Source organism: Eubalaena glacialis, chromosome 20 (assembly GCF_028564815.1).
Source record: "Eubalaena glacialis isolate mEubGla1 chromosome 20, mEubGla1.1.hap2.+ XY, whole genome shotgun sequence".
NCBI classification, from domain to species: Eukaryota; Metazoa; Chordata; class Mammalia; order Artiodactyla; family Balaenidae; genus Eubalaena; species Eubalaena glacialis.
Window position 1 is genome coordinate 10552840 of NC_083735.1, and position 17336 is coordinate 10570175.

Here is a 17336-nt window from a genome sequence, read left to right on the forward strand (position 1 = left end):
ATCTACCTTGTCTTCTCCATCTTACTGAGCTGTGAGGTTGCACCACTGGGCCTTGGAATTTAGGGAATTAAAGCTCTGAATGGCAGGTGTACTATCCCAACAGAGTAGGAGTAGGAGTGGGTGCTGAGGGACGGGTTGCTGTGTCCACCTCCATCGTTTCTCCTCTGGTTCTGGGTACAGAGAGGACGACTCTCCCTGCAGGACCTGGAGGTGGGCATGACCACGTGGTGAGTCTGGACTGATCGTGTGTGCACAGAAGTCACTACCAAGCTATAATTGCTGCTGTTGGATCCTCTCGCCCTTTTGGGGGGACCCGAATGACAGTGTGTATCTGATGGTGCAGGTAAAAACTGCTGGAGCCCAGAACAGAGGGGCTGCTGGCCACGTCCTGAAAGTCAGGTCTCGGTAGACCACCTGGCACCGCGTCGAGTTCAGACATCTGAGGACTAAACCGTGGGCGTGTGACATCGGTGAGGTTCGGGGCCCACTTCTCCTCCAAGGTACCCTTGCTGTCCTCACTGGTTCACTCATCACCCACGCTTGTCTCCTGTTCCAGTCCTGAGACAGCCACTCAAGAGCCTCCTCCCTCTGGATTCCCGAGAGCGTGGCCAGAAAGTCCTGACTGTGCCAAGGATCCGAGCTCCGCGTACAGCTCTGTGCTCTGCATCGCAGAGCAATTCCCACCAAACCGCCATCCTGACTCCGGGAGAAGTTATTCTTTCTTTAGTTTTGGGCACTGCTTTCCAAATCTGTGTGAATTCTGTAAAAACACTTAAGACACTTCCTCCAACTTCAACTCAATCATCTGATCCTAAAGAGGGAAAATCAACATCAACCAGTTAGAATACAAAATAAAATGAATATGAAGCTAACTGCAGGGTGTTTGAAACTCAGGTTTGTATTTACAGACCCAGACTGTGCAGGACCAATGCCTTCATACCTTTGTCTAAAGGATATGTGACCGTGGAATCAAAGAGGCAGGCAAGACAAGGTTTCATACTTCAGTCTCAAGACACATCAGCAGAATTCCCTGACAGGCAGAAGCTTTCTGAATACCGAGGAGCCTTTTATCATCGTGCCAGACGCTTCTCTGGCTTCCGCGTTTCAGGGCTGCTCTGGATAATTTAGAATGCCATTTATAGAATTGCATAGATGTTTTGCTAGGGGATATCAGCTGAAAATAAACAAAAGGAAAACTTTGCTGGTATGTGAAGTGCACTTAAAGTATAAAAATCTCAAATATAAAATACAAAATGGTAATGTTCAAACCGATTTAGAAATGCACATTTTACTAAAGGATTTCTTCAGGCATGCTGGGCATAGGCCTGAGATTTTTTTTATTCCAAGTTTTAGAATCTTTGCTTTAAACTTTCCTATACATCAGAATCAACACAAAACTTTCCCTGAAGTTAAGTGTGAATTAGCAAGAAGAGATCTTTGGGGCAACGTGGAAGTTTTTCCAGCTGAGAGAGGCGGATGTGAAAGGCGAAGAAGTTTTCCTTTGATTTCTTTCATTTTTCTTTTGCCTTTCTACCATCATTTGTTCACATTGGGGTTCCTCTTTTACATATGTTATGTAGTGAAATATTAGGATCGGAAGTAAGTACTCTTTGTTTGAGCTGTAAACGCTGGAATGTTATGGACTGAAGTTTATTTCACAGACTGTATTTTGGAAGTTCTAGGTTGTGCGAATTAAATTAGAATGCATGTCAATATCTCCCTTATCATAACTGTTGTTCATAATTTATTATCCTATTCATATTGGTTTGCATCTTCTGTTTCCTGTTTGTATTCTGCTCCATTTATTTCATACTTTCAGTGATCAATTTTACAGAATATACTATTTGACAACAGATCTTCAAGCTGATCTAAATTGTATTATATAATATGCATGAAATGCTATTTAATTGGGATTGTTTTAAACAGGCGTCTACGTCAATATGCACATACTAAAAAGTAAAAAAAGTATGAAAATATGAATGTGGACTATCCTATAAAATGGGGCTGTGAGTGACATAAATGTACCTCTTTATTTTTTATATTACCCAATTTTCCTAAAATGTTCAATGCAAATAAGAATGTTTATACTCGGAATTATTTTTCCATATGTGTGTAATGTGTATAGACACAGCCTATGATCCTCTGTTCCCAAACAATAATTTCTTGAAGGCTGGCCAGTGTTCAGCTCAGGATCCCTCAGTTCTTTGGAATGGACGTGACGGCCCTACAATGGCCAGTAACCCTCGCAGCCACCGGCCTGACCGCCCGTGTAACAGGTGGTCTCCTCCATGCGGTGGCCGCACGGCTAGACCCCTCCTCTGTCCTCACCTACATCAGAGCGGATAGGAAACATGCTGCATCTTTATCTCTGCTCCTCTGGTCTTTTTTTCTCACCACAATTAAAATTTTCTCTAAATTACTGGTTTTAACCAGTTAGCTTATGATAGGCCTTAGGTATGTGATTTATTTTATATTCTTGTGCTTGGAGGTTGTTGATCTTCTTGAGTTTGTATATTTTACAGAATTTATCAAATCTGAAAAAAAATGGCCATAATTTCTTCAGATACTTTCCCATTCTTTCCTCTCCTCTCCTCCTTCAGGGACACCAGTAACATATCTGTTCAGTCATTGGTATTTATTCCACAGCTCTCTGATGAACTAATTATTTTGTTTTATTCTCTTTCTGTATATTTTTTCAGATAATTTTATTGCTGTGTCTTGAATTTTTCACTGTGCGTAATATGGCAGTAATCTCATCCAAAGTTTGTTTTGTTTTGGTTTTTTAGAGCCTTGTTGAGACAGATTTCATGTACACAAAACATTTGCCCATTAAAAGAGTACAGGTCAGTGGTACCCTCAAAACAAGCTAATTTTAGAATATTTTCATATCCTCAGGAACAAACATAATACCCATTAGCAGTAATTCCCATTTCCTTTCCTCTGCCCCCCACTCTCCCAACCCCAGGCAAACACTAAGACATGGGGTGTCCATGTGGATATGTCTACGCTGGCTATTGCACATAAGCACGGTAATAGAACACCTGGTATTTGGGGACCAGCTTCTTTCACGTGGCATGATGTCTGCAAAGTTTATCCATGTTGTAGCATGGAGCCCTGCTTCATTCTTTTTTACTGCTGAGTCGTATTTCATTGTATGGATGGGCACATTCTGTTTATTCATTCATCATGTGATGGTAGATGAACGTTTACGTTGCTTTCACCTTTTGGCTATTAGGAATAATGGTGCTGGGAATATCTGTTTCCAAGTTTTTGTGTGGATGCATCTTTTCATTCCCTTGGGTGTGTACCTAGGAGTGGGATTTCTGGGCCTATGGCAGCTCTATGTTTATCATTTGGAGAAAATATCGTACTGCTTCCCAATCAGATGCAATATATATATTTATACATTCTCTACGTTCTCTCCAACATTTATTATTGTCTGCCTTTTTTATTTTAGTCATCCTTGTGCATGTAAAGTGGTCATGAAGATTTACTCCTATGTCTTCATCTATGAATTTTGCAGTTGTAGCTCTTAGGTCTGTCATCCAACTAACATGTAACATAGTGCATCTAGAAGGAAACATAAGAGAGTATCTGTGGGACCGTGGGGTAGGCAGATCTTGGGGAAATGTAAACTAAAACCGCTGTTCACTCACCAATATGGTAAAACAAAGCAACGACAGACACCACCCACATGGACTCATGTGGCAGCCTCAGCATCGAGTTTGAGGAGCAAAGTGCAAGGCACGTGGCGGTTTCTCATTGACTTAAACATGCCCGTGCCTTTGGACAGAGCATCATCACTCCCAGGTGTTTAACAAAGAGAAACGGGGCAAAAAATATGTCCACAAAGTACTTACACAAGAATCTTTGCAGCAGCCTTGTTGATAAAAACCCCAAAGGTGAAACGACCCAAGCTCCATTAACAGCAGATTGATTGATAAGCACAGTGTGACACATTCATTTAACAGAATGTTACTTTGTGGTAGAAATGAGCATCTCATGACACACCCATCCACATGAGTCACAAAATAATACTGTGAGTCCCACTGACATGAAGTCCAGCACAGCCGAAGCTTATTTACGGTGAGAGACGTGGAGACTTGGTGGCCCGATGTGAAGAGGGGTTTGATCTTGAAGGGGCACGAGGGGACTTTCCGGAGGGATGCAAATACGCCATAGTCCTGTTTGATGGGGGGGGGGGCCTTTTCATAGGCAATGCCATTGTCAAAAAACATATCAATGTGAACACTTAAAATCCTTTTATTTGATTGTATTTTAATTATATCTCGACTGAAAAAATATATATAATCCAATGTGGAGCCAGGACATGGGTAGAGATGGAGGGCGTAAAAGAAGCAAGATTGATAATTTTCAAGTTGGGGGATGCTTAGTTGGATATCCATCATATCATCCTCTTTCCTTTTGTTTGGGTTTAAAGTATTTCATAGTTAAAATTTATTCTTAAAGTACTAGACACAGATTGAAGAAAGGGAAAGTGGTGACACACTGGGACACTAAGAGAAAATTGGGGAATGTTTAACGAGTGGAGTCACATTAGAATTGACATAGATATACTGCAAAGTCAACTTTCAGTTTCACTTGTACTCTGGAAAATTAAGAATGGAGAGGTAAAAAGGTAAAAACAAAGATCGGTTCTCTTATCTGGTTACAATCAACAAAGTTCATCAGATGAACCCTAAATCCAGCCCATGAAGAAACCCATCTGCAGGGGATTTTTACACTAAAAAAGCCAGAAATATTAATATCTACTAATAACAAGAAGCCTGAGGATAATATGAAATTAAAGTTTAATAAATAGTATCTTGCTGTATTTGCCAAGTGAGTTGTTTATTAATATAATTTTTTGAAATTTGACTTTATTTAACACCATTACAGAAACAGCGGTATTGCTTTTCTCTCATGCACACTAAACATAAGGCTTTAACCAAAACTTTATATATTACTGCAAATACTGTGGGCTATCTAGAGTCTGCTATAATTGCAGACTTAGTGTGTGGGTCAGAGAAGTGTTTTCATTTTCTGTTTTGCAAAGTCAGTCACCTTTAAGGTTGAATCTGCAAATCAAATCTTACTTACAGCAGTGAAAGAAAACAATACTAAAACTAATAAGAGTTTTGGGAATATTGTGCCAGAAAATATGTCATGACACGCTCATGAAATCGATCAGAAATATGATATAAAGAGATAATCTATAAACATCCTCATTATAAATGAACAATGATTGATTTTTGAAGAATGTAAATCATTTGCATTTGCTTAATCCATTGTTTTCTTTACAATCAAGTGTTCTTTTCTTCTGCCATGAAGAACAGAGACTTTAGAAAATTATATTTACATAAAATAATTAAAATTATTTTATATTTATTTTATAATACATCCTCTGATCACTTCTTTCAAAATTCCCTTCAGAAATTCTGATTTTTGAGTATTTCCTCAGAAATTTCTTAGGAAAATAAAACAATGAATTGAAGAAAAGTGCACATATGTCACGAAATTCACATTTCCTGAAGTTGAAATCAGAGACTATAGATTTCGATGTTTGCCTCATAAATCTGTGTTTTTTGAGAAATCTAGTGAGACATCCAAGATAAACATGGGGACAGGTTTGGCAACTGCGGCTGAATGGACATCAGTTGGATAGAAAGGACATTCATCTCTGCTCAGGATGCATTAGGCTGGCTGAGCTGGAGCTCTGGGCAGTGACTAAGTACTCCTTTCCTACAATTACTCCCATTCTCTCTCCTGAAGAATATTTATGTCCACTGGTACCTCTGGTGCTTTTGTGTAATAGTAAGAGGAGAGAGCAGTTGCTGTTGAGGAGGAGAGCCTAACAGAGAGGGGAGTGGGTTAGGGTGTGTGGCTCTGGGAGGGGGATTTCGCCCCTCAGCTGGGAAGGGGGGAGGGGGGCAGAGGACCAGACATCACAGCAAACCCGGGGTCTGCGGCTCTGGGATCTTTGCTGTTGATCCTGGGAGATTTCCTGTGGACCCCAGCATAAACAGGGGGGCTCCCCTCCCCTCATGCTCCAGCATCCCGAGGGAGGGAAAATCTGGGGTACCAGGAACTGGAGACACTATTTTATGCCTCCATGGCTCTCTGAGGCCTTGACGGGCTGGTTTGGGGGTTAATGTGAAACAAGCTTTCATAGGAAAGCGGAGGGAGTCTATGTGTCGGTCTGATTTCCAGTAATTAGGCTTTGGGAAGATGCTCCTATAATAATTTGGGTAGAAATAATACAAGTCTTTCCTGAATTTGTAGTAACTGTGAGGAAAGAATTGGACCACATACGTGTGATTCTCAGCATTGCTTTCTTTGCTAATACACAGAGTCTCTCTGTTAACGCTTCTCTAACTGACCTTGGCTCACTTGATCCATGACTCTGCGCGGGAAACTGTGTCCACTGAAGCGGGAAGGAGGTGGGAGGTGGCAGGAGCCCACCCACCGAGGGCCCAGGTGTCCTTGTAAAACTCACACAGGTGATTCCGAGGCACCTGGAGGAGAGTGCTTCAACTCCATTCAGAATCTCCACTTTACAGGCATCACTTACATACGGAATTTTTTTAAAAAATCTGAAACTCATAGAAACAGAGTACAAAAGTGATTGCCTGGGGTTGTAGTGGGGGCGGGGTGGGAGGAAGGCGGGTGTGGATGGAGACCTTGGTCCAAGGGAACAGACTTTCAGCTGTAAGATGAATAAGGTCTGAGGATCTAACGTGTACCACGGTGACTAGTTGTTAACACTATACTGTATAATTGAAATTTGCTAAGCGAGTACAATTTAAATGGTCTTACCAAAAAGAACAAAAAAGATAAATATGTGAGGTGATGGTGTGTTAATCAACTAGATGGGGGATTCCGTCCACAATGTATATAGATGTCACATCACCACGATGCACACTCTAAGTATCTCACAATTTTATATTATTACACCTCCATAAAGTTGAAATAAAACAAAATCACTGCTTTACAGATTAACTTACAGTTAATATAAATGTTCCCAGGCGTCTGTGTTTTAAGCACTATCTGTACACGTGGACAATAGGTCCTAAACCAATGTATGTATTTCATGCACCTGAATCCAGTCAGGATCATATAATCAGAAGTACCCTCATTGTCACCTGTACATAAATCCAGTACATCACCCCAGAGCACCTGGTTCTCTGTTGTTGATTTTCATCATCTATAAAATGAGGAACGTAATTATCTCACTAAGTTCTTGGTTTCTATGAATCTCACCTTTGGTAAGAGATACAACCATTCCCTGTGCATGTTATAATTATTACTTAAAGAAAATTCACATTTCTTTCCTTTACACTAATCATACCTTCTATGAATTCATCTGTTTAATTTACTAGATGAGTTTAACACTCCCGTTCTGAGTTGTGCGCTCTTTTGAAATTAAATTTTAGAACTTATTTTTGCTTACTTAATAAATTGCTCCTATCATTAGTTTGTGCAGCTTTTAAGGATGAAAAGACCATCTGAAGAAATAGAATCAACATCACACTCTCTTATTGTGTCTTCCTTTGTCTTCTTCAGATGGTGAACTGAGCCCCAGAGGTGGAGCGAGCTCCCAAATCCATGCCGGGCATGTGACTGGATGGGAGACTTAAGCCCCAAACACATCGATTTGTGAATAGAAATGATACCGAGAGAACAGCAGGCACCCGGCTGTGACAAGAATTCCCCTGTTTCATTTTGTCAAGCCGGTGAGTGGATTGCACTTTGCACTTAGAACTCAGAATGCTAAAGTCTCACTCCAATAACTGAAATTCAAGGAAAAGTCAGGAAGATGCTTTGTTGTATCTGAAGTTGTAATCAGTTTCCTCTGCTTTTTGGAGATGTTTTTCTTAGCCTAGTCTTTTAGAGAAAAACATTTTGTAAAATAGTTACTTAACCTTGTCACACATAGCCTGGTATTTATTTCCAGCAAGCTTGAAACACAAACGAGTTTTAAAGTTTTTCAATCAGTGATATTACAGTCAACACGCACAGCAATTATGAAATGATTTGCAGTCGCTCTCCTCAGTCTAATAACTTTCTGAGTTGTGGGGGAAATGTGTTTCTATAGTGTTCCAGAACCTAAGAAACACAGAAAAGAGATTTACAAAAAACAGGAAATTGTAAACTAGATGAAGAAAGTAAGTTTTGTCACAGGATTATACATAGAGAAAATGTATCAAGAATGAATTTTTCCTCAACTGTTTTGCCTTATTAATCATGGAACTCAACCTTTGCTTTTGAGATCAAATATTTAATCCACTTATCTGTTTTAGAAAAACAATAAATCACTTCATGTATTTATTGCGCACAAGATGAGTGTTCTAAGAGAATCATCATAAAGTGGCATGGAAACAGGCAAAGAAAAATGCTAATGTTGCCTTAATCAGGGAGATGTGACAGTCAAACTAAGACTTCGTAAATGATGAATTCCGTTAGCTACACAGGGAAAAAAGGCTATTTTCAGGAGAAGGGTGAGCGTACTGCACCTAATTGTCAATGCGTAAAAAGCGCAGTGTGTTTGAAGTATGACAGTGAATTTGATAAAATGTGACTGTTGCCAGTTGAGTTTGAAGGTGCGAATTTGTAAATGCAAGTCACGGTCACGGCATGTGCCTGAGGGCTCCATGTGTGAGGAAAAGGAGTTTGGTCTTCTTCCTGCAGGCTCTGCGGGGGCCGTGGGTGGGTGGCTTACACGCGGAGCACTGACACGTAAACTTGACTCGACCTGGAGACGATGGAGTCGCCGTGACCCCCAGGGGCTGCCTGGGGAATGTGGGTTTCATGAGTAAGCTTTAGACACACTGAGAAAGAGTAAGCGATTCCCACTGCCAGCCACACGACTGGCTTCCCGTGATGGAGGGCCATCCCACTACAGAGGGTGAGGCCAGCACAGCGATGGGAGCACATCAGCAGGAAAGGACAAACAGGGCCAAACTGTAGTGAGGGGTTGACTCCATTCCCCCCGGAATATCTCAACAAGGGATTATTCCCAGCCTATGGCTCAATTATCGTTTTACTTCTCCCTTACAACCATCCTTTTAGAAGTATCTTCAATACCTGTCTGGTACTTGATTTGTACTCATTAGCTGAAAAAAAAATCAATGACAATTGTAAAGCGTTAGTGATGATGGTACGGAGTCTCGCTGCTGTGCACACTCCCCTCTGAAAATCGGTCCTTGGGTACCATTCCCTTCAGTGAGTGCTTAGAATCCATCCTTTTCAAGCCTTTATTGTTTCTCTGTGAATCCCAAATGTGGGGAGAATAAGGGATGCCTTCCTCCAGAGGGTGCTCAAACAATCAAATGTATTGGGTATTTATTAAGAAGTAATTTAATGAGACTTGGATGTCACAGTGCAAATTCCCAAAACTTGTTTGCCCCAGCAGAACTCCTCAATCTAAACCTCAACTGTCTTTATTTGCTTTAATGAAAATTTTAAGTGACTAATTTACAAATTAATATCATTTGCCTATGCAGATCTTTTACAGAGTAACAGAATATCAAATCCCATGTCAGTCTATAGATTATAAAAATGAAAAACGCTATTTGCTACGAAATCTTCTGCCTTTATTCGTGAATGGGTTTAAAACATCCTTTGGGAAGCAGAGCACATAAAAACATAGCTTCCATTTAGTGAGTTCTCGCCATGTGCCACATAATAGTAAAAGTTAACACTTGAAGTTTGCTGAGCTAAGTCCTTTGTATTTTGTTGTCTGATTCAAAACTAGTACCAAAGCCATGAGGGAAGTATTATTTTTATTCCCATTTTACAGAGGAGTAAACTGGTTGTTGGATAAACAAACTTTGCCTGGCACTAGTGCGTGGATACAGACTTGCTGATTCCAAATCTTAACTGCTCTTGACCTCCCCCACTTACTTCCCTTGTATCTTCTAGACTTTATCTTTAATTATGCCAGGTAACCCCAAAGCCGCCTATTTGGACCATGATAGTTGAGTCTCATCTAAAATTAGCTGTGCTTTGACATTTCAAAAATTTAAAGTGATGAGCAGTTAAAAATACCACAATGAGGGACTTCCTTGGTGGTCCAGCGGTTAAGACTTTGCCTTTCAGTGCTAGGGTGCGGGTTCAATCCCAGGTCAGGGAGCTAAGATCTCACATGCCTCAAGGCCAAAAAACCAAAACAAAAGTAATATTGTAGCAAATTCAATAAATACTTTAAACATGGTCCACATCAAAAAAAAATCTTAAAAAAAATACAATGGAACATTTTATTGTACCTCATATGGGGGTGTGATTGAGGATAATATAGAGAGATTTAAAAAGCCATTTTTTTTAATGAGATAGCAAAATGGAAATGATTGGTTTGTTGGCTTTTAGTTTCAGTTAAAGAGATAAATTGAATCTTACACAGTCACAAATGTGATTTGTTGTGAAAACACACCATGAATTACTTAGGTAGGCATGCTTTCTGTTTTCCCCTGGTAATTAGGAAGCTTAGGAAGTGCTAAGCCAAATCCACAGTCCATTATTAGTAAATGTGAAAGCTGATAGAATGAATTGTGATGCTAACTTCCTTTGGCTTTTCTGATGTTTTCTTCATTTATTTTCTGCTTTGCTCAGATTACCTCTCCTTAGTTTTATTTGTGCTACACGTATTTTTTGAAAGCCATCTTGAATAATTTTTGGAATGAAATTAGATGTAATTAATTTAATAATTGATTCAATAGTTGGGAAATGATATAATTTAGTTAGTGATCAACAAATATATATTTGTTTATGTATGCACTAATTTAACTCACGTGTATTTTTTACTTACCATGTACCAGGTAAAAGCTTATTTTAAAAACTTTTTAAAAGATAAACTCAGGGTTTAAGTTGATATGCAAATGATTTCTGAAGAAATTGAGCTGCCACTCATTAAAATTGTCAAAAATTGGGGAGAATCATTATATATCATTATTTTGCACATCTGTGAATATAGTCTACAAAAGAAACAAGCAATATATTCCATTGTCTACACTCTATCTTGCATGAATTTACTTAAAGCTTAACCACTCAAAGTCACATGTGAAATTTTTGGTTGGTAACCTGGGGAAAAAAGATATATAAAATTAGTTCACACAAAATGGCAAAATGACGCTAACGGTAAGTAGAGTTGCATGCTAAATGATTCTCACATTGCTGGCGAAATCAAATCATGGAGCAATCTAGAGTTATGGACGAAGCACCACTGCAGTGCCTTCTTCCTGAGACAAGGTAAGTGGTGAGTCAGCGCGGGTTCTTAGGATGCCATCAGATAAAAACCTCAACTTCCACCAGGAATGGCGCTCTGTCCTGATCCTGACCTGGCTCCGTCCGCTTCCTCCACAACACTGGCCTGACCTTGACCCCATAAATCCGTGCTGCCTCTTCTGGCACATTATGTGATTGTAATTACATAATGTGCGCGCGCCTCGCCTCATTTCCCCAGAGCACTGTGTTGGTGAATTGCTTCCATGATTCATATGTGGATTTATACACACATTCCCTTGTTACAGGACACTTGGGTGGCTTATATGTGGGGATGTTATAAACAGTGAAGTGCTGGACATCCCAGCACCTGTCGTTTGGTAAACACCTCTTGGAATTCTGTTCCAGGAGTGGAACCCCTGTGCCATAGGGTTTTGCCAGACAGTCACCCAAAGCGGATACATAGATGTACACTCCACGAGCAGTCTGTGGGACTCCCAGTGGCTCAAATCCTTGCTAACTCTTGGAAGTTGGCATCTTTTAAAAATTTAGTTGTTCTGTTGGGTGTCTAAAAATTTATGGCTTTAATTTTCATGTTCCTGGTGATAAATGAATTTCAGTGTATTTTCATCTTTAGTCATTTTAATATCACTTTTCCATTTGTTGTAAGGGGTCTGTTTGAGTGTTCATTTTTCTATTAAGTTAATTTTTATTTTTTATTAACTTATAAATATATACATTAGATATATATACACATATATAAATATAGAGAGATTGATTCCAAAATTCCAAATATAATATATATCTAAAAGTGAAAGGAAAAATAAATAAAAATTAAAATACACAATGAAAAGCATTAAATATTAAGGAAATTACTGATAGATATTTTAAAACACACCATAAAGAGAAACAGCAATGTATATGCATATTATTTGGTGGACTTTGATGGGGATTTCATATATATATGTTAATTTAAGGAATGGAAATCTTTATAATACTGAGCCTACCAGCCACAGTACTGTGTGTTACTCCATATACTTACGTCATCTTTCATTTTTTTCAGTAGGGTTTTGCTGTTTTCAGTATAGAATATTCTGATTTTATGAAGAGTTGTATAGCCTCCTCTCTCTTTCTATGTTCTTTGGAAGACTTTGTATAAGATTGCTGTATTCTGTTTCCTAAAAGATGAAAGAATTCACCAGTGAAGAAATCTATGTCTGGAATTTACTTTGAAAAGGTTTAATTATGGACTCAATTTTTAAAATATGTATTGGATTATTTAGATTTTTGTTTCCTTCTTCTGTCAGATTTGACAGGTCGCATTGTTGAGAATGTATTTATTATACCAAAATGCCAACTCTGTTGGTGTAAAATTGTGCTAATTTCCTTTCATTACCTTTCTGAGGAGGACATGATCAGTTCTACTGCTTTCCATCACTCCTCATACTTGGAATTTGTCTTCTCTCTCTCTTCTGCACTTGATCATTCTTGTTAGTTACTCAGAATTCTATGAATCTTGTCAAAGTACCAGCTGGTGGCTTTGTAGATGTTATTTATTATATATTTCCTTCTATTTCTTTGATTTCTGCTTTTATCTTGATTATTTCCATCTTACCAATTTCCTTAGATTTGATTTGCTGGCCGTCTTCTAGCTGCTGGAGACAGCAATTTAAATTATTGCTATTTCAGCCATTCTTTTCTAAAATTTGCATTTGTGGCTACACATTCTCTCAAACAATAGCCTTCAGCTGCATTTCACGATGTTTGTATGCTGTCTTTTTATTATCATTTAGTTCAAAATATTTGAAATTTAAAAAACACTGTGATATCTTCTTTAACACATTATTTGAGTCTGAATTAATTTATATGTAACTGGAGATTTTCTAGTCATTTCTTTAGTAATTGAATTCTAGCTTAACCCAGTTGTGGAAAGAATACATATTCTGAATGATTTCCATTTTTTGATGTGTTGAGCCTTACTTTAGGAACAAGCCTATTGTCAATTTTGGTACATGTTCTATGTGCACATGAAAAAGAAATGTGAGTTTGGTTTTGTTGATTTCCGTGTTGCATACATTACAATCATGTTTTTCAGATTTGTATTCTCCCAATTTTTATTTTGTTTTCCTCTATCAGCAATTGAGAGACCTTTGTTAAAGTGTCCCACCATGATTGCAGATTTATTTACATATAAATCTTGTTAGTTCTTTCAGTTTTTAGTTCTTCTTAGTTTTAGTTCTTTCATTTTTTGCTTCAGATATTTGGAAACTGGATTATTGGAAGTATATGGCTTTAGGATTCTATCTTTCTGTTGGACTGACCCCATTTTAATTAGCAAATAGCCTTCTTTATTTCTAGTAAGTCTTAAAGTCTAATTTGCCTGATATTGTCATAGATACTGTATCATTTTTGTTTAATGTTTGTATGGTATGTATTTTTTCATGCTATTACTTTCAACCTGTGTGATTATACTTAAGATGCCAATTCTGATGAGCATGTAATTGGGATATGTTTCTTATAAAGTCTGACAACCTTTGCCTTTTATTCGAGCTGTTCAGACAGCTTATATTTAATGTAATTACTGACAAAATTGATTTAAATCTGGTATCTTTGTATCCATGTTCTGTTTTTCCTACCTACTTCATGCTTTATTCATTTTCTTTATTTTTTAGGTGTACTACATTTTTTATTTTTCCATTTTTCCTGTATTCATTAATTACACAGTCCTCTAATATTCCTTCGATGATTACAACATTCAAACTTGCATATTACAGTCTGATCCATACTTTATCACTTTGCCAATACCTTAGAACCTTAAATCAATGTTGTATTTCCTTCTCTGACTTTTACATAGTCTTTGTCATGCATATTTGTTTTAAACGTATGTCAATTTCCACAAGAAATTGGAATTATTATTTTACACAGTCAATAATTCATATTTGTCCCACATATATGACCTTTTGTGTATTTAAGTCCTCTTGCATTTTGTATATCTCTCTTTTCTGTAAGAACTTGCTTTAATACTTTTACTAGAGCAGGTCTGTTGGCAAAAAAAAAAAAAGAATCCTGTTTTTTAAACTAAATCCTCCCTTCGTTTTGGAAGAATATTTTTATTTGGAGAAGAATTCTGAATTGGTAGATATTTACATTCATTCTTTAAATAAACATATACTTCTAAGTTGTGTGGCCTCGATGATTTCTGCTGAGATATTAGCTGATAAAATACCCTTTAATTTCATATGTGTCCCTCTTTTATTTTCTAAAAAAATTAATCACATTAATTTTAGAGTACTGCTATCTGTGGGTTTGTCACTTGCATTTCTTCTTATCATCTGTCATATTGTCCTGACAATTAGCATGTCTATTAATTCTTAGTATATGCTGGACATTGGTTTAAGGGTAACAGAGGTTATAAATGATGTTAGCTTCCACTATAGAGGATTTCCCCATTCCTTTGTAAGGATCAAAAATGGGATGGGACTGATCACCACAATGCATTTGTGATTTGAACTTAGTAGCATGTTTCCGTTTTGGTAATATCCAGTTTACTTTTGGTGCACCCTTTATACTAGGGCATAGCTCTCCAGAATTTCCAGATGAGAGCTTGGTAACCTCAAAACTGAGGTGGCTGTAATTCCTTCTCTTACCAGTTGTAAGTGTCACTCTTCAGTTTTTTCACTTCCCATGTTTTTAGAATTTGGTAAATGTCTTGAGAGGGAGAAGAGTTGTGTGCTCGATGACACTCAAGTCTCCCACCTGTAAGCAGCCCCACGTGAGCGTCACATCACTGCTGTTGGGGTTTTTTTGTGGTTTGAGGGTTTTGCTTTTGTTTTTCTCAGCCAACAGCTGTTGGTTGGTTGGTTTAGGTGTTTATTTTTTTGTTTGTTTTTCTTGCCTGAGGTCAACTTCTCAGTTACCAGATGTTTGCCGAGTGAAGGGACATTAAGTCCTCTGTGTCTCGGGCTCGGATCTCTGGCTGGCTGGAGTCCAGGTGCCTCTCACAGTAGGTCTTTACCCTTTGAGCATTTTTGCTACGGCACCGAGCACAGGTTTTGCCCAGCTCGTTAGCCTCCTGCACAATCGTCAGAATTCAAATATCTTGTGGGGAAAATGAGCCAGTGCCTTGGAGACCCTCCACATCTCGTACTACATCCTTCCGGCACCTCAGGACCACAGAGGAGCTTCTCAGCTCTCCACTTCTGCCATGTCAGCCTCACACGACTACAAAATGTGATGCTGGTTTATTCTCCTCCTAGCTGGGGTCCTTGGGAAGGTACTGGCAGCCCACGTGCAGAACTGAAAAGACTACCAGAAAAAGCTGGCTGCTAACCACGCACTTACCTTCACTGAAGATTTGTCAGAAATACTGCATGAGGATTTAGGTCACTGAGACTACCTAAAAGGTGATACAGCTGAAGGACAATGTATTTTCAGGTCTCTAATAAACAAAGTGAAAAATTTAGCTCTTGAATTAATTACAATAATATGTTATTCTTTATGCATATGAACATACACATATACACATGCAGATATACATGTGTACTGCATACGTATTTAGATTTTATATAAATACAATCACTTTTTGAGCTCTTGTCTTGATAGTATATATCATTTTAACCAGTGCTACAAATCTATGATTTATACACTGTTTTCTCAGTTTATATATCAGGCAGCTATAGCTTGATGAAGCTTAAATATCTTGCCCTAGTCACCTGCTAGGAGGGATGTGCTATTTATCCACAATCATCATGGAAATCTAGAGAGTGTTCTCTGGTTCTGGGATTATTCATGTATTTTTTAACAGAAAAAGAGAGGGACAGCATTAAAGACCCCACTAAATGATGAAACAGTTGGATGATCACTGCACAACAGTGCATTCTGTCTTCAGTAGTGAAATGATCTCAGACCTTCATTTACCCAAAGATTATATAAATTAATGAAATAAATGACTTTAATTAGGTATTCTGAGGTATTTTATATATTCTACTTCACATATTTCCCATTTCTTTCTCTGACATGAAAATGAGATAGTTTGTAGGAAAATTAATTAATGATGAAAGGTAATCACACACAGCTTTCCAAGAAAAAGAGGATAACACATACATATTTAAGAAGGTTTAGAAGTGAAAGTTTCCTATTACTGCTCTTCAAGTGATGCTTGAGAGTGTTCACAACCAAGCACCTGACCCGAATTTATTTTCTGGAAAATTTTAAGATATTGGTTATTTTTATATTATAGAAAATTGTGACCTAAACTTGGGGTTATAGCAAAGATGTGGGTCGTATCCTAGCGGTTCGTAAGAATCTATTCCCATCTCCATTCAGCAAAGTCACAGGGGCTGTTAAAACACACTTTCTCCTCCATGTGTTACTGCAGTTGAAATTAAGGGGTTAAAGTAAGTGTAATCACATAGTGCATTCTCACCCTCTCTTCTTCCCACATGAAGGAAGGAGGGGAGGGGAGGGAAGGGGCGGGAGGCTACGTTATACCCCTAAATTTTGTCCCAATTTTGGTATCAGATGACCTTCACCTTATAAGATCATACAATGAAAGATTTCTACAGTGCCGTTAAGTATGGGTTTAAAATTGTTTCTTCTAGAAAAACAAAGGACAACAAATTTTCATTACATTTGTATTTTTTGCAGAACAAAGAGGCAGAATTAAGTCTAACTGTGCACATTGTCTCAACAACCTGGTTTCTTATCCTTCAGTAAAAGCATCCTGATATTCCTCAGGAGAGATAAATCCTTTATGGCAACACCCAAAAGAATAAAAAACAAGAAAGAAAGAAACCAAACATGACAGAATCCCAAATATGAAAATCTATGTGTTTGTAGGGTTTGGGGGCAGAGTCATTTCCAAAGTGGGATCACTTCTGGAAGGTGTGTGTCCTTTCCTCTCCTCCCCGATGCGGGTCAGAAACAGGATGCAGGTCCTCCTGCAGAGCACCCACCCCCACCAGCGCTTGTCGTTCATGCACCTTCCCCCTCTTGCCATGTTGACTCGTGCAGACGTGGGCTCTGCTCCGTGATACAAGCAGTCAGTTTCCTCAGAAAAAGAGTCACCCATGCGTGCATTACAAATACACGAATAAGCATCTGTTGTCACGTGTATATTC